Raw genomic sequence first — 22,357 nt, 5'->3', positions numbered from 1 at the left:
CATACTACTCATTTTTTTATGGTTTCTTTCTATAGTCAAGTGACTCTATTAGTAAGGAATCAGAATATTACTTATTGTAGTATGATTTAGTTATCATATTGCTTAACTTATTCATGATTGCTTCCCATAAGGTAGATTGAGCTGAAGGGTAAAGGATCAGAAGAGTTGAAGTAGTGTGATTAGTTTCCTTTATGCAATTTAATTTCTTGCAATTTAGTTATCATATTGCTTAACTTATTCATGATTGCTTCCCATAAGGTAGATTGAGCTGAAGGGTAAAGGATTAGAAGAGTTGAAGTAGTGTGATTAGTTTCATTTATGCAATTTAATTTCTTTCCATTTAGATATCATATTGCTTAACTTGTTCATGATTGCTTCCCACAAGGTAGATTGAGCTGAAGGGTAAAGGATCAGAAGAGTTGAAGTAGTGTGAATTAGTTGTTTTGCTTTTAGTTTTTTTTTTAGTTGCTTTAAGTTCAGTTTTTACTTTCCTTTTCATACAGCAGCAAGGATACTGGGCCATTGTCATTAGTTCACTGTTTGATACATTTACTTCCTCTTAAGAATTGATTTCATTACAGTTGTTTTAAAGCTTTCTTTTTGAACACTTTTAAGTTTGGGAAAATCACTGTAGAAATCACCATTAACATCCATACTTAACTTTCATTTTCGCCATCACACATTAGGGAAAGATAAATCCAAAATCAAACTAAAAAACTCAAAAACGACAAAAGACTAAGGAAATGGTTATCTTGTACATATAGTAAACTTCACTTCGTCAGTTTACAAATCCCGGATTGACATTTTAATCAGCAATTTAGAACACACTAAATTGACCAAACACCTGTAACACCTCCTCCCACATTTACCCACTTTTACAAACCCTCTAGGGTAAACATGAGTTGAGTGTCACCATGATATGACCTGACCTCCAAGTTCTAGTTATGGAAGTGGGGCCTGCAAACCAGAACACATATTGACATCCCTTAGAGACTACAGATCACTTAGGAGCCTACCAACCACCCTAGGTGATCAATCCTTGAGCTAGAACTCTTTTTCATTAGGTTTACTCCCCAAATTCACCCTTGACAAACGATGCATGTGGTTATCAGTCTCCAACCACACCCATAAGACTACATGCATGTGGTTATATCCAAAAATTCCCTATTTTGTGCATGCAGTCGTGAGATCTATGCCACTTTTTCAAGCTTCTAGACCACTACCTAGAATTGCCTGTAACTTTCCAGAATAATAACAATGAGGATACAAATGCTAAACAATCAAAACTTGAGTAAGATCCTGACTAATACATTCCTAATGCAAGATAGACATTTCATCAAACATATGACAATCATATAAGTTACTGGTCATGAATGCATATCTGATCATAAACTTATGAACTTCATCTGAAAATCACCAAGAAGACTCAATTCCATCTCAAGCTAGCTACAATAACACTACTTAGCCCATGCATTAATCAACCAACCGGTAACTTGTCAAATCATGAACAAGAGTCATAAATAAAGCACATCATAAAACCATGCATATAACCAGCATATAACCAAAATATAAACTATGAAAAATCAACCATGAGGTCGCCATAATAATGAGTACAAGTGCTCATAGATCACAATAGAAAAATGGCTCATATTAATATATTAAAATTCCAACCAACTCAGGGACTTCCACGTACCACCCAACCATAGATTGGGCTAAACCAAATCTCTCTTTCATCCAATCACCCCTGCACCATATTCCAATCACAAATGTGGCATCATATGGGTTACACCGAAATAAAACAAATCAGGGCTTCCAGAGGCCACACAACGTGAACCCTCAACCATAATGATTTCACCTAACTGGTCTATAAATAACTAATATCAAACCATATTGGTCTCTATCCAAGTTTTCTAGGGCTCCAGGAACTAGTAATTCAACCCCTCCAGGGAACCCAATATGTTTCAGGGCTCTAGAGCATTTGTCCCAACTCGTAGGCTCCAAGGGCCAATAACTCAACCCATATCCTCTAAGGAACCCAAGTTGTTTCAGGGCTCCATAGAATTTGTTCCAACCCACAACCATAGGAAACCTGAGAACCAATCAAAAAACCAAATGGGGAACCCACTACACCATGGCTATCCTAGAAAATGTAAGGCAAGGCTGAAACCACTAGCAATCTAGGTAAATATCCATGCCAATGACATCACATAACCAAGAAATCACATGCACATACCATGCATCCAAAAACCAACAAGGAGACCACACATGCAACCTATTACCTGCAAAGTAAGCCTGATGTATTTTTTTATCCAACTGTCTCCTTGCACTTCCTTGATTTCCTTCCCTTGCTTTCTCCAAATCCAAGTGAATGCTAGAATGCTCCAAGAATGATCTAAGTGTGCAAGAGAGAAAAGAGAGACAAATGCTAAACTGACAAAATCTAGAACTAAAAAATCCATCAATTGTTTCTCTAATGCCTTTTTATTATTGATGTCTCTTTTTTCTTCATTTCCCTTCATTTTTCCTCTAATTTCCCTTGCATGCAAATTTGTATCGCTTCACCTTCCTTTTCTCCTACTTTCCTTTATTTTCATAATTAAATGTCATTTGTTGCATCTTTTCCTTTTCCAATTTCCATAGCCATTATTAATCCACAAGTGATGCCCACTATAATGTTTACCCACCATTCAGCTTGGAGTACGTGTCCCGTGACCTTGGTCTTATTTTATTTACATGGAAAATCAACCAGGGGTTGTTACAAGGTGACTGCAGTCTCCTTCAGGTTGTTTCCAATAAATAATAGGAGACAATGGTTTTAGTAAGTGGGTGCTTTCACAGAGAAAGTGGGTTGGTGCCTTTTGCAAGTTGGTGCTTTCAAATCAGGGGATAGGTTTCCCCTGATTTGATACGTCTACTCTTAGGCATTGATGTTATGAATGGATACATTTATTGTTTTTAATTAAAGAAATTTTATTATCTGAGTGAGAAAAAGGATTAACACCTCTATAAAAATATATGGATTATTTATATATCCCATGAGGTTGATTCTCTTTTATTATTAGTATTTTTGGGGAACAGAAAATTATATATTTGAAATTATCTACAAAAATGGAAAACATAATATGGTGTCAAATGCATTTTCAAGGAAAGAAGAAAAAATGGAGGGTTTATTATTATAGAAATTATAGTGTTGTTGTCACTATGACAAACACCCTCCAAAATTTTTCTTATACTTGAATTCTGGAGCCTACTGTAGATCTTGTGATCGATCGTTCTACACTCACTTCTTGTGTGGTTGATATTATGTTAAGTCTTTGAGCGTCGTTCTTGGATTGTAATTGTCGAAGTCATCTACTCACACATGCTCAGTTCATGAGTGCATTCCTTCATGCATGCTTGAACAAGCCTAGCACATTCCATCAAGACAGTGCCTATGCAATTTTCAATTCATATCAATAGTTAGTGTGCATTGTCATTGACGATTTCTCACTTTTGGCTATGTTTGTACTTCTATTTCGATGAGTTTTTCAAACTGTCACTTTTGCACACCTTCGCTTTCATGAGTGTCATTTTCATGTTTTCTACTATCGCTTCTTCTTGATTTCACTTTGATTAGTGTCATTTTCATGTTATCTTTTCTCTAACATGTGTCGATTTCAACGTCGTTTTCATATCAAATGTGTTGCTCGTACTTTTCTCTTCATATAGCTAATGTCATATTTTCACATGGGAAGTGTCGCTTATCATGTAAAGTGGATTTTTGACTTGTTTCAAAGGGTAAATTTGGTGTTGATGAGTCCCTCTAGTTATTATACATGTTTTAAACTCATTCACAAAGTTTTATGCATTGTCACACAAGTGTCGTTATTGTCGTTGCAAAGTGTACCTTTAGTGTCTCACTTGGGGAAGTCATCGCATTGAGGGAAGTATGTTGTTCATGTATTATGAGTGATAAATGTTGTGTCTTCAAATTTTCTAATTGTTTGATCATGTTCAATTTCTTTCCTTGTTTACTTTGGTCTCATTGATTCCACACATAGCCTCATCCAGAAAATCTACTCCCGGGAAACTTGACCTCACTCAACCCTCATGAAATGCACATTGCGCAGTCATAACCCTCAAGCCCTAACCTCACCTCTTGGAACTATTCATTTCATAGTCATAGTGCCCATCCTTGACCCTTGAGCTCTAAAACTGCACAATCATTGCCTCTTAGTCAGCCTCAACTGCGCATTGTGCAGGGTCCAACATCAAGCCTCTAGCTTCATTCCTTGAACTGCGCAATCTATGAGAATGTTCTCCCTTAAGGACTATGCATTGGGAAACTTCAAGCCTCAAGCCTCAAGCTAGAGCACTTGAACCCCTCAACTGCTCAATGTTCCAGATTGTTCTACCAGAACTATGCATTGGGCAGCTCTAAACCTCAAGCCTCAACTTTGATCTCTTGAGCCCCTCAACTACATAATCACCTAGCATGGCCTTTCATAAATGCACATTGGGAAAATTCAAGCCTCAATCCTTAAGATTGATCTCCTAAGTCCCTCAACTATGCAATTCCTTAAGTCTGTCATTCTATAACTGCACATTGGGCAACCTCAAGCCTCAAGCGCCAACCTTGAGCTCTTGAGCCCCTCAACTATGCAATCATTTGAACCTGATCATACTGAAATGCACATTGTGCAGTCCCAAACCTTGGCCCCTGGAGCTATGCAATCCCTGAGTCAGTCACTTAACCAGTCACCAGTTCCAGCCCTAACAAGTGATTTCATGGAGCATGTTAGATTAGAGGTTTTTTGGACTGATGTCATCTTGTCATGATTGGATTTTAGTTGTAGGTATTTTATCTTATCTTGATAGGATGATGATGGAGGAAAAGGGGAAGGAGACCATGCTAAAAGACACCTATGGAGGTGAAGAAAACTAGGTGATCATCATGCGAGAAGATGGAGGAACAACAGATTACAACAGAAGACAGAGAATCAAGATCACATTAGAGACTCCTTATATTCAAGCCATATGGAGGAGGAAGAAGAAGATCATGTTCCATCTCTCAAGGAGACAAGAAGAAAGAAACAACAAAGGATGACTTTACATTGTCATGTCATCACAAAGTCCATGTCATTAGTGTCATGTCATGTTGATTCATGAGTCATCATGTGCCACATCATTTTGTGGATTATGTAAATTCTATATTAGAGGAATGTAATGTAAACTAGAAGTCCAAGAGTCATCTATGTAATGAAAAAATTCATGTAGGAAGTCAAAAGGTGATAGAGAAGTTGAACATTCATGAGGGTAGTCCAAGAGTCACAAGGGAGGTGAATGATCACGCCATTTGTTATATATAGACCCTCATTGTTCATGCAAGGTGACTTTTCACCTTGGCTCCTGCTACCAAGCAATCGAGAGGAAGATATTTTTTTTGGAGGAGCAAGTGACTGCACTAATTCTCTTTGTGTATTTTCCTATAGATTCACAGCTCATGTAATGTATTAAAACACAAGACAAGAATCCACTCTACTCTTTAAACAACGGAAACCAAGAATCGATGAAAACAATAATTGACAAGAGGAAGATAATCAAAGACACATTACACAATTATTTCTATAGGGAAATCCACTGCTCAAAAACCCGAGTATCTATTGCATTAATCAAAAATCTGAGTTATAATGTAAAGCTTGTTCTCACTAGAGCAATTCCGCACAAGTATGATAAACTCTCTGCCTCACAAGCCCGCACTGACCAATACTTAACCAATTTCTTTTGCCTGCTAAGCCCCTATTTCCTTGTGCAATTCCTCTAAGGAATAACCCATATTTAATTGGGAATTCCTTCTTCCACTGCACTATCCAAATCTAGGTCCTCTTCTTATTGCATGCATGATATGTAAGACTCAGATCATTCTAAAACTGATAGTACATTGTCCCTACACTCTAGTCTCAAATACATCTTTCTCTAAACTAACATGCATGAGTTTCTCATGAGGGAATCTTCAAGTAGCTGGAGTATCACTGAGGATGCACCAGTGCACCAACTCGCTACTAGACCTCTACTAGTTCCAAAAATAGATAGAACTAGTTTAACTATCTATAACTTAGTCAAACTGAGTTATCTAATTACAACTCAAATAAACTCATCCTGGACCCCTAAAATTTAAGGAGAAAATATACATGACTACAGAAACAATTCCAACTTGAAATTCCTAAGATAATTAAGTCAATTAAACTTAATTAACTATTTACAAGCTACTATGAGAATATAATTTGATTTTAACTCACAGTTTAATTCAAGGACAAATTAAACAAGAACTTCTTGTTGCCATTCCTCAACACTCTTCTATTGGGGCTAGTGGTGTTCACTGTCTTGATGTACCTTGGAACTTTTACTTAATTCAGAAGCTCATTGAGCCATCATGATTTCATGCATATGTCATGAATATTGTAAGACTATTCTTTGAATGTTTGTGATGTATGTTGTTTCATCTGTATTAAGGAAATTGAGCTCTTTTTGTGGATTTGGTACTTATATTTTTGAAGGTGTGTTTTATTTTGCTTCAACGATCGTTTCTTCCTTATGAACTATTTAGTTGGTTGATCAACGATTCTTTCTTATGTATATGCTCATGTGCCTTTTCTATATTAGTACTATTCTTTAAAGGGACCACTTTTTTCTTCCCTTTCAGTAGAAGGACCTTGATACATTCCATAGTTGAACATTTCACAAGGCATACTCACTTGCTAATCCAAAAGTACCTGTGCACTACTCTTTTGTGTTAAACTTTATAACAAAGGAAAATCCATTAGAGTATATGGCATCTGGGTTGATACTCCGGATGGGTCTCCTACTCCAAATGGTGTGAGGTTTAATTGGGGGTTCACATTGGGGAGACCCCCTTGGTTGACACATTTCCATCAATGTCAACAAAATGGCGCTAGAAGGAGGGCCAAATGACAATTTGTACCTGTTGAGTCTATTTTGAACCTCTTAACTGAAATGTATTATCCTCAAATCATAATCTCGAGGTGTTTTTCTAACCAGTCCCCTTGTAAAATTTCAATCCCCGATGATCCTCTTCATGACTTGTCTCAACTCAAGTTTGATGGTGAGGGTGATACATCCATTTTCAAGCATGCATCTCTTTTCCTTAAGTTCTGTGAATACTACAAAATTGACTGTGAAGATTTGGCTTGTATTATTTTCTACCTCACACTTGAAGGTTGAGTTAGTTGATGGTGTCACACTCTACCACCTACTTCCATTCATTCTCTTGAACACCTCATCAAGGAGCTTCATTTATCATTTGATAGGTATTATTACTGAGATGTTTATAAAAGGATTAATCAACTAAGAATGAAACCTAACTAATCAATTGAGGATTTCTCTGATCGATTCCTTCACCTATGTTATGAATTTCTTGAAGAAAACACAGATTGGGATTTATTTAAGCAAAGGTTTGGTCGTTTGGTTCATCTCTCTCTGCATAGTGAATCTGAACCTCCTAATGTTTATGCTTCCCTACCTCTTGTAAAACATAAGACACCTCTAATTTCAAAGGAGGAACCTATTACTCCTTTTTTCCTTGTCCTCTGCCTTTTCCAATATCGATCGGGGTGCCTCTATGCATTAACACTGAAGTTGGGAAATCTATGAATCAGATCACTGATCCATCTCTTCAACCTTCATTCACCTCTCGTGATTCAGAGCCAATGGAGGAAACCTTGGAATGGCTCATCAAGCCTAGGGTGAAGACTAATCTTTTCATTCCTCAAGATGGCATTAACTCTCTTAGCCTCAATCTTGAATCTGGTTCCACTATAAATGTTACTTCTTCAAGGGACATCTACCATCCTCTATCATCTACATACCATGACTCATTGTACCATGATCCACTTGATTAATTTTCTCCACCAACTAGTTCTTCACTCTCTCTTGATTTTGAAGTTGCCAGTTCAAATTGTGATCAAATACAAGGCAGTCACAATGCACAAGAAGAGGAGCAAAAAAGTGAAACTTCTTTTGATATTTATTCTCTTTTTGAAAGTCCCCCATGTCAACATGATTCTCTTACATTCTTAAATAATATTATTTTCAATCTTCTAATCCCGGTAGTGAATCAAATGAAATTAATTTGTTCAGATCTGTAGTCTTGGGAAACAATCATTCTGATGATGATGGCTCTATCAATGTATGCAATGATGAATGCCCAAGTGCACCAAATGATCTTTCAGTTCCTTCAGAAGATGTTGATCTGACAGAATTAGATCTAGAATCTGATCCACCTGAAGAAAGATTTCTTATCGAAACTTCTTCTTCATCCCACTATCCCCTATGCTCTCTATCTACATGCGATGAAGATACTCCATGCTCTTCAAGTTATTCATTAGATGAGTTCACTTCTCAATTTACTTAAGTTAGTGAGTGATCCAGGTGGATATTGGTAGCCACCTGCTAGGTCCACCTGGACCCCCACCATTGTCTTTCTCAGCATTTTCAACTTCTTAATTGTAGCACAGTTTACTATTTTTAGCAGTTTTTCGGGTCCTGAACTTCCGGATCCGTTTTGAGGCCCTAAACGACGTTTTTTTGGAATTCTGGGGCAACCAAGCCCTATGTTGCCTCCCAAAGTGGTAGTACTCGGATAGATCTTTCTAACGAGCTATCGTACGCGTCAAACGGAGATCGTATGCCAAAGTTACGACCCCGGGAAATTGATGTACCAATTTACCCAAACGGGGCCCACAATTTGGCGTTTCATCTTCTAGGGTTAGGTTTCGGTATGTGAAGGGTTTTCCATTGTTTCTCAACAATAAATAGGCCTTCGAGCCTCATTGTAATACAGTTCAGAACAGTTCAGAGGCATGTAGCCATCACATCTCTTCTCAGAGATAAGCTACCATCGCCCTAGCTAGTTTATTGCCATTTCTGTTTGTAAGCATATGTCAGTATTTTCCATTAATGAAATGAAGTATTATTTCCGCTGCATCTTTGTGTATATGGTTATCTCTGTAATTTGTTGCGTTCCTGTTTAAATCTGGATCAGTGGTATCAGAGCGGTCTGCTTTTTCTCTGTTTTTCTTTGCATGTCCCCAACAAGGTCGGGATATAAGGAGTTAGGGCTTGAACTGGTTGAACCTTTGCAAGACCAGCCTCGCAAATCCCGACGGCCTCCCATGGCGGACGAGAAGAAAGACGAGGGGGCAGGAGATCCCATCAAAATCTTGCTCGAAGAAGCGCTCGAGCGACAACGGAACGCGATGATGGACAGCTTTGCGCAGATCCTTCAGCGGCTACCCAGAAGCGGCGCATCGGCTTCCAGCAGCTCCTCTGGAAACGCCACACCCTTTAAGGTACAAGTTAATTTTGAAATCCCCATATTCGAGGGTCAGATAGACGCCGATGCCGTAGATAAATGGTTAAATCTGCTAGAGGGTTATTTTTCTGTTCATGAATTTTCGAGTCGGGAAAAGATTGTTTTTGCTCTTCTCAAAGCAGCCCCCCACGTCAAGGACTGGTGGGAAACCTACTGCGAGCAGAAGGATGAAAGTACTGGCTCACTATTTTCAGCCGCACCCACCTGGGATTCGTTCCGGGATGCCATCAAGGAGCAGTACTACCCTGTCGGAAGCTATGAGGATGAATACATAAAGTGGACCACGCTGCGGCAGGGAAGGGACCAAGATGTGCCGGAGTTCACCAATCTTTTCCATACCCTTCGCACAAAGTTGGGTATCAAGGATTCGGAGCAACATTTGATACTCAAATACCGTGGCTGCCTGCACAAGTACATCCAGGAAGAAATACAGTTCCTAAACATCCCCTCGCTCGGCGCAGCATACCGGTATGCCGTCAAGGTCGAGCAGAAGTTTAAACAAAAGAAGCGAGACTTTGGATCTGCGAATCCAAAGCAGGGGAAAGGTGCCCCTAAACCACAGAACAAAGGACAAAGCCAAGGCGGGACAGCCCAAGACAACCAGCCGAAGCTGCAAGCAAAGAGCAACGCCGCGAAGCCGAGAAAGGACACTGGAAAATGGTGCGAGTTCCATAAGAGCTCCACTCACAACACAAGTGAGTGTCGGGCCAAGCAGTCACTGGTGGCTGAGCTAAAGGTTTCAGAATCAGATGCATGTTCCGACTCTGAGTCAGAACCCGATAAGGGGTATGAAAAAGGGAAGCAGATCATTGATGCGGATCCCAGCGCCACTGTTGCTACCGCAAAGATCCAGAAAAATGAACCCGAAGATCCAGAGGAGGAGGAGCGTCTCTTCCACTCCCAGATGTGGGTAAAGGGCTCCCCGATACAGTTCATTGTTGATAGCGGGAGTCAAAAGAACCTCATTTCGGCAGAGGTCGTGAAGCGGTTGGGCTTACCGACCACAGCACATCCACAACCATACACCATTGGGTGGCTTTACCAAGGGCGAGATCTTCGCGTGAGCCAGCAGTGTCGCCTTCCATACAACATCAAGCCCTTCACGGATGAGGTATTGTGTGACATTGCTCCCCTTGAAGTTTGTGATGTATTACTAGGACAACCATACTTGTGGAAGCGACATGCTGTGTATGAATCAAGGCCCCGTGCTGTTATTATTACATTGGGAAATAAGTTGTTCAGGATACCAGAGGTAGCACCACCTGCCGCCATCTCTTTGATTACTGCAAAACAATGCAGTAAGATCATTTCCAAAACCAGGAAATTTGTTTTCCTGATGATACGCCCTCAAGGGAAGAAGAAGACAGTGGCCGCGGCCTCCAAACGAGGTCCCTCTGCACGGCAGCTACAAATGGACAAGATTGTGGAGGAGTACAAAGACATCTTCACCTCCCCGGCAGGGGTTCCTCTGCACTGTCAAGTCAAGCACTCCATCGATCTGACCCCAGGTGCGCCGCTACCCAATGGACCAATTTATCGGCGCTCCGTTCTGGAGAACAATGAAATCAAGAGGCAGATTCAGGAGCTCCTGCAGAAAGGTCACATCCGTCCGAGTTCTTCGCCCTGTGGGAGCCCGATAGTGTTGGTACAGAAGAAGGATGGGACGTGGAGACTCTGTATTGACTATCGGGCGCTGAACAAGATCACTGTCCGTAATAGGTACCCGATCCCGCGGATTGATGACCTCCTAGACCAACTAAAGGGGGCGAAATATTTCAGCAAGATCGATCTGAAGTCAGGATATCACCAGGTACCAATTGAACCCTCAGATGTGTGGAAGACTGCCTTCAAATCCAAGGAGGGCCTCTTCGAATGGTTGGTCATGCCTTTCGGATTGACGAATGCTCCTGCAACCTTTATGAGGCTAATGGATGACATCTTGCGGCCATTCACCAACTCCTTTGTAGTAGTATACTTGGATGACATTCTGATCTTCAGCCAGAGTTGGGAAGAGCACCTCCACCACATCCGACAGGTTCTCCAAACACTGCGGCAACACAAGCTATGTGCCAATTTGGAGAAATGCACTTTTGGCATGACCGAGGTTCAGTATCTGGGATACATCATTGATGAACAGGGGGTGCATGTCGATCCAGCCAAGGTCCAAGTCATTCGGGATTGGCCCTCTCCAACCACTCTAACAGAGCTCCGCAGCTTTCTAGGTCTTGCCAACTTCTACCGCAGGTTTGTGTTGGGATTTTCTCATATTTCTTGGCCCTTGAGTCAAGTCACCAAGGGCGGGGCGAAAGCAAAATTCTTTTGGTCTGAATCTCAACAGAAGGCATTCAGGGAGTTGAAGGATCGCCTCTGCACGGCACCAGTGCTCGCGTTACCAGATTTACAACAACCATTTGAGGTCGAGACAGATGCCTCTGACTATGCTATTGGGGCAGTCCTTACTCAACATGGACATCCAGTGGCATATCACAGTGAAACACTTTCAGACACAGTCCGGAAGTACCCCACTTATGATAAAGAGATGTATTCCATTGTACAGGCCTGCCGACAATGGAAGCATTACATTTTGGGGAAGGAAACGGTCATCCACACAGACCACCGACCTCTGCAATTCATACAGACCCAAGGGAAATTGCAGAATGATCGCCATCAGAAGTGGTCTACATACCTGCAACAGTTTCACTTGAATATCAAGTATAAAAAGGGCAGCACCAATAATGTTGCAGATTGCCTCAGTCGACCACCGATCATGGCGCTAACCACCGTGCTCAACTCTTGCGGGCACGAGACTTCTGATTGGCCACTTCTCTACAAAAGCGACCCAGAATTCGGCCACACATACCAGACACTCTTGGAGGGTCGGCAGGTTGCAGATTTTCACCTCCAGGATGCCCTATTATGCCACCTCGGTCACCTTTGTGTTCCTTCAAGCGAGCGTGCCAAGATGATTTGGGAAGCACACTACAGTCGGGCTGCTGGGCATTTCGGGGTCGAGAAAACAGTGGCAGTACTGCAAAACTATTTCTATTGGCCGAATCTTCGACAGGATGTTGGGAAGTACATCCGATCATGTACTGCCTGTGCCATTGCCAAACCGACCATTAAGAAGCAAGGCCTCTATACCCCGTTGCCTACCCCTAGTCGACCTTGGGAATCCATCTCCATGGATTACATGTCAGGCCTTCCTTCCACTAAGCATGGAAATGACTGTGTTTTTGTGGTCGTCGACAGGTTCTCAAAGATGGCCATTATGATGGCCTGCAAGAAGAATATCACAGCAGAAGCCACTGCTAAACTCTTCTTTGAACGAGTGTGGGTGCACTTTGGGATCCCACAGTCTATCATCTCAGATCGGGACAGTCGGTTTCTCAGCACATTTTGGTCCAGTCTCTGGTCAATGCTGGACACCAAACTCACGAAGTCCACAGCCTTCCATCCTCAAACTGATGGCCAGACAGAGGTTGTCAACAGGATGATTGTGCACATTCTGCGCATGTATAACTCAAAGCATCCACGCACATGGGACGAGAGCCTCCCCTATGTTCAGCACAGCTACAACCGAGCTCTTCACAGCTCCACTGGCCATAGCCCTTTTCAGGTGGGTTTAGGATTCCAGCCACTATGCCCCATTGATGTGGCCATGCCACTTGCAGCTACTCACATGAATTCAGCTCATGTCCAGTCCGAAACAGATAAGGCCACCAGCTTCATTGAGCGCATCCAACATATTCGCCAGCAGGTCCATGACATTCTTGAGAAATCAAATGCCAAGTACAAGCAGCGACATGATCAACACCGGGTGCCACACAAGTTTCAGGTGGGCGACAAAGTCTGGTTGCATTTGCAAAAGGAACGCCTTACTGGAGCCTATCGGAAATTGAGACCACTTCGATATGGTCCTTACACCATTACTAAGGCTATGGGAGACAATGCATTTGAGCTCAGCATTCCCCCATTCCTTGGCCTGCACCCAGTGTTCAATGTGGACCGCCTTCGGCCATACTTTCCACCATTGCTAGACACATCCGACATTGCAGAACAGCTCAAACCCACAGAATTAAATCCAGATTGCATGGAACAAGCTGCAACTGATCGGATCATGGACACACAGATCAAGAACACTCGCCAACAGCATATCCAACTGTATCGAGTTGTCAAAGCAGGCCAACTCCTTCAGCAGGGCAAGTGGCTCACCAGGGAACAAGTTCAGCAGAGGTTTCCTCATCTCATGGAGGAGCTCAACGCAATGGGGACCATTGCTTCCTAAGGGGGGAGGAATGATCCAGGTGGATATTGGTGGCCACCTGGACCCCCACCATTGTCTTTCTCAGCATTTTCAGTTTCCTTAATTGTAGCACAGTTTACTATTTTTAGCAGTTTTTCGGGTCCTGAACTTCCGGAGCCGTTTTGAGGCCCTAAACGACGTTTTTTTGGAATTCTGGGGCGATCGAGCCCTATGTTGCCTCCCAAAGTGGTAGTACTCGGATAGATCTTTCTAACGAGCTATCGTACGCGTCAAACGGAGATCGTATGCCAAAGTTACGACCCCGGGAAATTGATGTACCAATTTACCCAAACGGGGCCCACAATTTGGCGTTTCATCTTCTAGGGTTAGGTTTCGGAATGTGAAGGGTTTTCCATTGTTTCTCAACAATAAATAGGCCTTCGAGCCTCATTGTAATACAGTTCAGAACAGTTCAGAGGCATGTAGCCATCACATCTCTTCTCAGAGATAAGCTACCATCGCCCTAGCTAGTTTATTGCCATTTCTGTTTGTAAGCATATTTCAGTATTTTCCATTAATGAAATGAAGTATTATTTCCGCTGCATCTTTGTGTATATGGTTATCTCTGTAATTTGTTGCGTTCCTGTTTAAATCTGGATCAGTGGTATCAGAGCGGTCTGCTTTTTCTCTGTTTTTCTTTGCATGTCCCCAACAAGGTCGGGATATAAGGAGTTAGGGCTTGAACTGGTTGAACCTTTGCAAGACCAGCCTCGCAAATCCCGACGGCCTCCCATGGCGGACGAGAAGAAAGACGAGGGGGCAGGAGATCCCATCAAAATCTTGCTCGAAGAAGCGCTCGAGCGACAACGGAACGCGATGATGGACAGCTTTGCGCAGATCCTTCAGCGGCTACCCAGAAGCGGCGCATCGGCTTCCAGCAGCTCCTCTGGAAACGCCACACCCTTTAAGGTACAAGTTAATTTTGAAATCCCCATATTCGAGGGTCAGATAGACGCCGATGCCGTAGATAAATGGTTAAATCTGCTAGAGGGTTATTTTTCTGTTCATGAATTTTCGAGTCGGGAAAAGATTGTTTTTGCTCTTCTCAAAGCAGCCCCCCACGTCAAGGACTGGTGGGAAACCTACTGCGAGCAGAAGGATGAAAGTACTGGCTCACTATTTTCAGCCGCACCCACCTGGGATTCGTTCCGGGATGCCATCAAGGAGCAGTACTACCCTGTCGGAAGCTATGAGGATGAATACATAAAGTGGACCACGCTGCGGCAGGGAAGGGACCAAGACGTGCCGGAGTTCACCAATCTTTTCCATACCCTTCGCACAAAGTTGGGTATCAAGGATTCGGAGCAACATTTGATACTCAAATACCGTGGCTGCCTGCACAAGTACATCCAGGAAGAAATACAGTTCCTAAACATCCCCTCGCTCGGCGCAGCATACCGGTATGCCGTCAAGGTCGAGCAGAAGTTTAAACAAAAGAAGCGAGACTTTGGATCTGCGAATCCAAAGCAGGGGAAAGGTGCCCCTAAACCACAGAACAAAGGACAAAGCCAAGGCGGGACAGCCCAAGACAACCAGCCGAAGCTGCAAGCAAAGAGCAACGCCGCGAAGCCGAGAAAGGACACTGGAAAATGGTGCGAGTTCCATAAGAGCTCCACTCACAACACAAGTGAGTGTCGGGCCAAGCAGTCACTGGTGGCTGAGCTAAAGGTTTCAGAATCAGATGCATGTTCCGACTCTGAGTCAGAACCCGATAAGGGGTATGAAAAAGGGAAGCAGATCATTGATGCGGATCCCAGCGCCACTGTTGCTACCGCAAAGATCCAGAAAAATGAACCCGAAGATCCAGAGGAGGAGGAGCGTCTCTTCCACTCCCAGATGTGGGTAAAGGGCTCCCCGATACAGTTCATTGTTGATAGCGGGAGTCAAAAGAACCTCATTTCGGCAGAGGTCGTGAAGCGGTTGGGCTTACCGACCACAGCACATCCACAACCATACACCATTGGGTGGCTTCACCAAGGGCGAGATCTTCGCGTGAGCCAGCAGTGTCGCCTTCCATACAACATCAAGCCCTTCACGGATGAGGTATTGTGTGACATTGCTCCCCTTGAAGTTTGTGATGTATTACTAGGACAACCATACTTGTGGAAGCGACATGCTGTGTATGAATCAAGGCCCCGTGCTGTTATTATTACATTGGGAAATAAGTTGTTCAGGATACCAGAGGTAGCACCACCTGCCGCCATCTCTTTGATTACTGCAAAACAATGCAGTAAGATCATTTCCAAAACCAGGAAATTTGTTTTCCTGATGATACGCCCTCAAGGGAAGAAGAAGACAGTGGCCGCGGCCTCCAAACGGGGTCCCTCTGCACGGCAGCTACAGATGGACAAGATTGTGGAGGAGTACGAAGACATCTTCACCTCCCCGGCAGGGGTTCCTCTGCACTGTCAAGTCAAGCACTCCATCGATCTGACCCCAGGTGCGCCGCTACCCAATGGACCAATTTATCGGCGCTCCGTTCTGGAGAACAATGAAATCAAGAGGCAGATTCAGGAGCTCCTGCAGAAAGGTCACATCCGTCCGAGTTCTTCGCCCTGTGGGAGCCCGATAGTGTTGGTACAGAAGAAGGATGGGACGTGGAGACTCTGTATTGACTATCGGGCGCTGAACAAGATCACTGTCCGTAATAGGTACCCGATCCCGCGGATTGATGACCTCCTAGACCAACTAAAGGGGGCGAAATATTTCAGCAAGATCGATCTGAAGTCAGGATATCACCAGGTACCAATTGAACCCTCAGATGTGTGGAAGACTGCCTTCAAATCCAAGGAGGGCCTCTTCGAATGGTTGGTCATGCCTTTCGGATTGACGAATGCTCCTGCAACCTTTATGAGGCTAATGGATGACATCTTGCGGCCATTCACCAACTCCTTTGTAGTAGTATACTTGGATGACATTCTGATCTTCAGCCAGAGTTGGGAAGAGCACCTCCACCACATCCGACAGGTTCTCCAAACACTGCGGCAACACAAGCTATGTGCCAATTTGGAGAAATGCACTTTTGGCATGACCGAGGTTCAGTATCTGGGATACATCATTGATGAACAGGGGGTGCATGTCGATCCAGCCAAGGTCCAAGTCATTCGGGATTGGCCCTCTCCAACCACTCTAACAGAGCTCCGCAGCTTTCTAGGTCTTGCCAACTTCTACCGCAGGTTTGTGTTGGGATTTTCTCATATTTCTTGGCCCTTGAGTCAAGTCACCAAGGGCGGGGCGAAAGCAAAATTCTTTTGGTCTGAATCTCAACAGAAGGCATTCAGGGAGTTGAAGGATCGCCTCTGCACGGCACCAGTGCTCGCGTTACCAGATTTACAACAACCATTTGAGGTCGAGACAGATGCCTCTGACTATGCTATTGGGGCAGTCCTTACTCAACATGGACATCCAGTGGCATATCACAGTGAAACACTTTCAGACACAGTCCGGAAGTACCCCACTTATGATAAAGAGATGTATTCCATTGTACAGGCCTGCCGACAATGGAAGCATTACATTTTGGGGAAGGAAACGGTCATCCACACAGACCACCGACCTCTGCAGTTCATACAGACCCAAGGGAAATTGCAGAATGATCGCCATCAGAAGTGGTCTACATACCTGCAACAGTTTCACTTGAATATCAAGTATAAAAAGGGCAGCACCAATAATGTTGCAGATTGCCTCAGTCGACCACCGATCATGGCGCTAACCACCGTGCTCAACTCTTGCGGGCACGAGACTTCTGATTGGCCACTTCTCTACAAAAGCGACCCAGAATTCGGCCACACATACCAGACACTCTTGGAGGGTCGGCAGGTTGCAGATTTTCACCTCCAGGATGCCCTATTATGCCACCTCGGTCACCTTTGTGTTCCTTCAAGCGAGCGTGCCAAGATGATTTGGGAAGCACACTACAGTCGGGCTGCTGGGCATTTCGGGGTCGAGAAAACAGTGGCAGTACTGCAAAACTATTTCTATTGGCCGAATCTTCGACAGGATGTTGGGAAGTACATCCGATCATGTACTGCCTGTGCCATTGCCAAACCGACCATTAAGAAGCAAGGCCTCTATACCCCGTTGCCTACCCCTAGTCGACCTTGGGAATCCATCTCCATGGATTACATGTCAGGCCTTCCTTCCACTAAGCATGGAAATGACTGTGTTTTTGTGGTCGTCGACAGGTTCTCAAAGATGGCCATTATGATGGCCTGCAAGAAGAATATCACAGCAGAAGCCACTGCTAAACTCTTCTTTGAACGAGTGTGGGTGCACTTTGGGATCCCACAGTCTATCATCTCAGATCGGGACAGTCGGTTTCTCAGCACATTTTGGTCCAGTCTCTGGTCAATGCTGGACACCAAACTCACGAAGTCCACAGCCTTCCATCCTCAAACTGATGGCCAGACAGAGGTTGTCAATAGGATGATTGTGCACATTCTGCGCATGTATAACTCAAAGCATCCACGCACATGGGACGAGAGCCTCCCCTATGTTCAGCACAGCTACAACCGAGCTCTTCACAGCTCCACTGGCCATAGCCCTTTTCAGGTGGGTTTGGGATTCCAGCCACTATGCCCCATTGATGTGGCCATGCCACTTGCAGCTACTCACATGAATTCAGCTCATGTCCAGTCCGAAACAGATAAGGCCACCAGCTTCATTGAGCGCATCCAACATATTCGCCAGCAGGTCCATGACATTCTTGAGAAATCAAATGCCAAGTACAAGCAGCGACATGATCAACATCGGGTGCCACACAAGTTTCAGGTGGGCGACAAAGTCTGGTTGCATTTGCAAAAGGAACGCCTTACTGGAGCCTATCGGAAATTGAGACCACTTCGATATGGTCCTTACACCATTACTAAGGCTATGGGAGACAATGCATTTGAGCTCAGCATTCCCCCATTCCTTGGCCTGCACCCAGTGTTCAATGTGGACCGCCTTCGGCCATACTTTCCACCATTGCTAGACACATCCGACATTGCAGAACAGCTCAAACCCACAGAATTAAATCCAGATTGCATGGAACAAGCTGCAACTGATCGGATCATGGACACACAGATCAAGAACACTCGCCAACAGAATATCCAACTGTATCGAGTTGTCAAAGCAGGCCAACTCCTTCAGCAGGGCAAGTGGCTCACCAGGGAACAAGTTCAGCAGAGGTTTCCTCATCTCATGGAGGAGCTCAACGCAATGGGGACCATTGCTTCCTAAGGGGGGAGGAATGATCCAGGTGGATATTGGTGGCCACCTGGACCCCCACCATTGTCTTTCTCAGCATTTTCAGTTTCCTTAATTGTAGCACAGTTTACTATTTTTAGCAGTTTTTCGGGTCCTGAACTTCCGGAGCCGTTTTGAGGCCCTAAACGACGTTTTTTTGGAATTCTGGGGCGATCGAGCCCTATGTTGCCTCCCAAAGTGGTAGTACTCGGATAGATCTTTCTAACGAGCTATCGTACGCGTCAAACGGAGATCGTATGCCAAAGTTACGACCCCGGGAAATTGATGTACCAATTTACCCAAACGGGGCCCACAATTTGGCGTTTCATCTTCTAGGGTTAGGTTTCGGTATGTGAAGGGTTTTCCATTGTTTCTCAACAATAAATAGGCCTTCGAGCCTCATTGTAATACAGTTCAGAACAGTTCAGAGGCATGTAGCCATCACATCTCTTCTCAGAGATAAGCTACCATCGCCCTAGCTAGTTTATTGCCATTTCTGTTTGTAAGCATATGTCAGTATTTTCCATTAATGAAATGAAGTATTATTTCCGCTGCATCTTTGTGTATATGGTTATCTCTGTAATTTGTTGCGTTCCTGTTTAAATCTGGATCAGTGGTATCAGAGCGGTCTGCTTTTTCTCTGTTTTTCTTTGCATGTCCCCAACAAGGTCGGGATATAAGGAGTTAGGGCTTGAACTGGTTGAACCTTTGCAAGACCAGCCTCGCAAATCCCGACGGCCTCCCATGGCGGACGAGAAGAAAGACGAGGGGGCAGGAGATCCCATCAAAATCTTGCTCGAAGAAGCGCTCGAGCGACAACGGAACGCGATGATGGACAGCTTTGCGCAGATCCTTCAGCGGCTACCCAGAAGCGGCGCATCGGCTTCCAGCAGCTCCTCTGGAAACGCCACACCCTTTAAGGTACAAGTTAATTTTGAAATCCCCATATTCGAGGGTCAGATAGACGCCGATGCCGTAGATAAATGGTTAAATCTGCTAGAGGGTTATTTTTCTGTTCATGAATTTTCGAGTCGGGAAAAGATTGTTTTTGCTCTTCTCAAAGCAGCCCCCCACGTCAAGGACTGGTGGGAAACCTACTGCGAGCAGAAGGATGAAAGTACTGGCTCACTATTTTCAGCCGCACCCACCTGGGATTCGTTCCGGGATGCCATCAAGGAGCAGTACTACCCTGTCGGAAGCTATGAGGATGAATACATAAAGTGGACCACGCTGCGGCAGGGAAGGGACCAAGATGTGCCGGAGTTCACCAATCTTTTCCATACCCTTCGCACAAAGTTGGGTATCAAGGATTCGGAGCAACATTTGATACTCAAATACCGTGGCTGCCTGCACAAGTACATCCAGGAAGAAATACAGTTCCTAAACATCCCCTCGCTCGGCGCAGCATACCGGTATGCCGTCAAAGTCGAGCAGAAGTTTAAACAAAAGAAGCGAGACTTTGGATCTGCGAATCCAAAGCAGGGGAAAGGTGCCCCTAAACCACAGAACAAAGGACAAAGCCAAGGCGGGACAGCCCAAGACAACCAGCTGAAGCTGCAAGCAAAGAGCAACGCCGCGAAGCCGAGAAAGGACACTGGAAAATGGTGCGAGTTCCATAAGAGCTCCACTCACAACACAAGTGAGTGTCGGGCCAAACAGTCACTGGTGGCTGAGCTAAAGGTTTCAGAATCAGATGCATGTTCCGACTCTGAGTCAGAACCCGATAAGGGGTATGAAAAAGGGAAGCAGATCATTGATGCGGATCCCAGCGCCACTGTTGCTACCGCAAAGATCCAGAAAAATGAACCCGAAGATCCAGAGGAGGAGGAGCGTCTCTTCCACTCCCAGATGTGGGTCAAGGGCTCCCCGATACAGTTCATTGTTGATAGCGGGAGTCAAAAGAACCTCATTTCGGCAGAGGTCGTGAAGCGGTTGGGCTTACCGACCACAGCACATCCACAACCATACACCATTGGGTGGCTTTACCAAGGGCGAGATCTTCGCGTGAGCCAGCAGTGTCGCCTTCCATACAACATCAAGCCCTTCACGGATGAGGTATTGTGTGACATTGCTCCCCTTGAAGTTTGTGATGTATTACTAGGACAACCATACTTGTGGAAGCGACATGCTGTGTATGAATCAAGGCCCCGTGCTGTTATTATTACATTGGGAAATAAGTTGTTCAGGATACCAGAGGTACCACCACCTGCCGCCATCTCTTTGATTACTGCAAAACAATGCAGTAAGATCATTTCCAAAACCAGGAAATTTGTTTTCCTGATGATACGCCCTCAAGGGAAGAAGAAGACAGTGGCCGCGGCCTCCAAACGAGGTCCCTCTGCACGGCAGCTACAAATGGACAAGATTGTGGAGGAGTACAAAGACATCTTCACCTCCCCGGCAGGGGTTCCTCTGCACTGTCAAGTCAAGCACTCCATTGATCTGACCCCAGGTGCGCCGCTACCCAATGGACCAATTTATCGGCGCTCCGTTCTGGAGAACAATGAAATCAAGAGGCAGATTCAGGAGCTCCTACAGAAAGGTCACATCCGTCCGAGTTCTTCGCCCTGTGGGAGCCCGATAGTGTTGGTACAGAAGAAGGATGGGACGTGGAGACTCTGTATTGACTATCGGGCGCTGAACAAGATCACTGTCCGTAATAGGTACCCGATCCCGCGGATTGATGACCTCCTAGACCAACTAAAGGGGGCGAAATATTTCAGCAAGATCGATCTGAAGTCAGGATATCACCAGGTACCAATTGAACCCTCAGATGTGTGGAAGACTGCCTTCAAATCCAAGGAGGGCCTCTTCGAATGGTTGGTCATGCCTTTCGGATTGACGAATGCTCCTGCAACCTTTATGAGGCTAATGGATGACATCTTGCGGCCATTCACCAACTCCTTTGTAGTAGTATACTTGGATGACATTCTGATCTTCAGCCAGAGTTGGGAAGAGCACCTCCACCACATCCGACAGGTTCTCCAAACACTGCGGCAACACAAGCTATGTGCCAATTTGGAGAAATGCACTTTTGGCATGACCGAGGTCCAGTATCTGGGATACATCATTGATGAACAGGGGGTGCATGTCGATCCAGCCAAGGTCCAAGTCATTCGGGATTGGCCCTCTCCAACCACTCTAACAGAGCTCCGCAGCTTTCTAGGTCTTGCCAACTTCTACCGCAGGTTTGTGTTGGGATTTTCTCATATTTCTTGGCCCTTGAGTCAAGTCACCAAGGGCGGGGCGAAAGCAAAATTCTTTTGGTCTGAATCTCAACAGAAGGCATTCAGGGAGTTGAAGGATCGCCTCTGCACGGCACCAGTGCTCGCGTTACCAGATTTACAACAACCATTTGAGGTCGAGACAGATGCCTCTGACTATGCTATTGGGGCAGTCCTTACTCAACATGGACATCCAGTGGCATATCACAGTGAAACACTTTCAGACACAGTCCGGAA

The sequence above is a fragment of the Pinus tabuliformis genome, chromosome 9 (assembly GCF_031772625.1).
Source record: "Pinus tabuliformis cultivar Carrire ecotype Pingquan chromosome 9, CPIR1, whole genome shotgun sequence".
Taxonomy (NCBI): Eukaryota; Viridiplantae; Streptophyta; class Pinopsida; order Pinales; family Pinaceae; genus Pinus; species Pinus tabuliformis.
Note: the sequence above shows the minus strand (reverse complement) of the source record.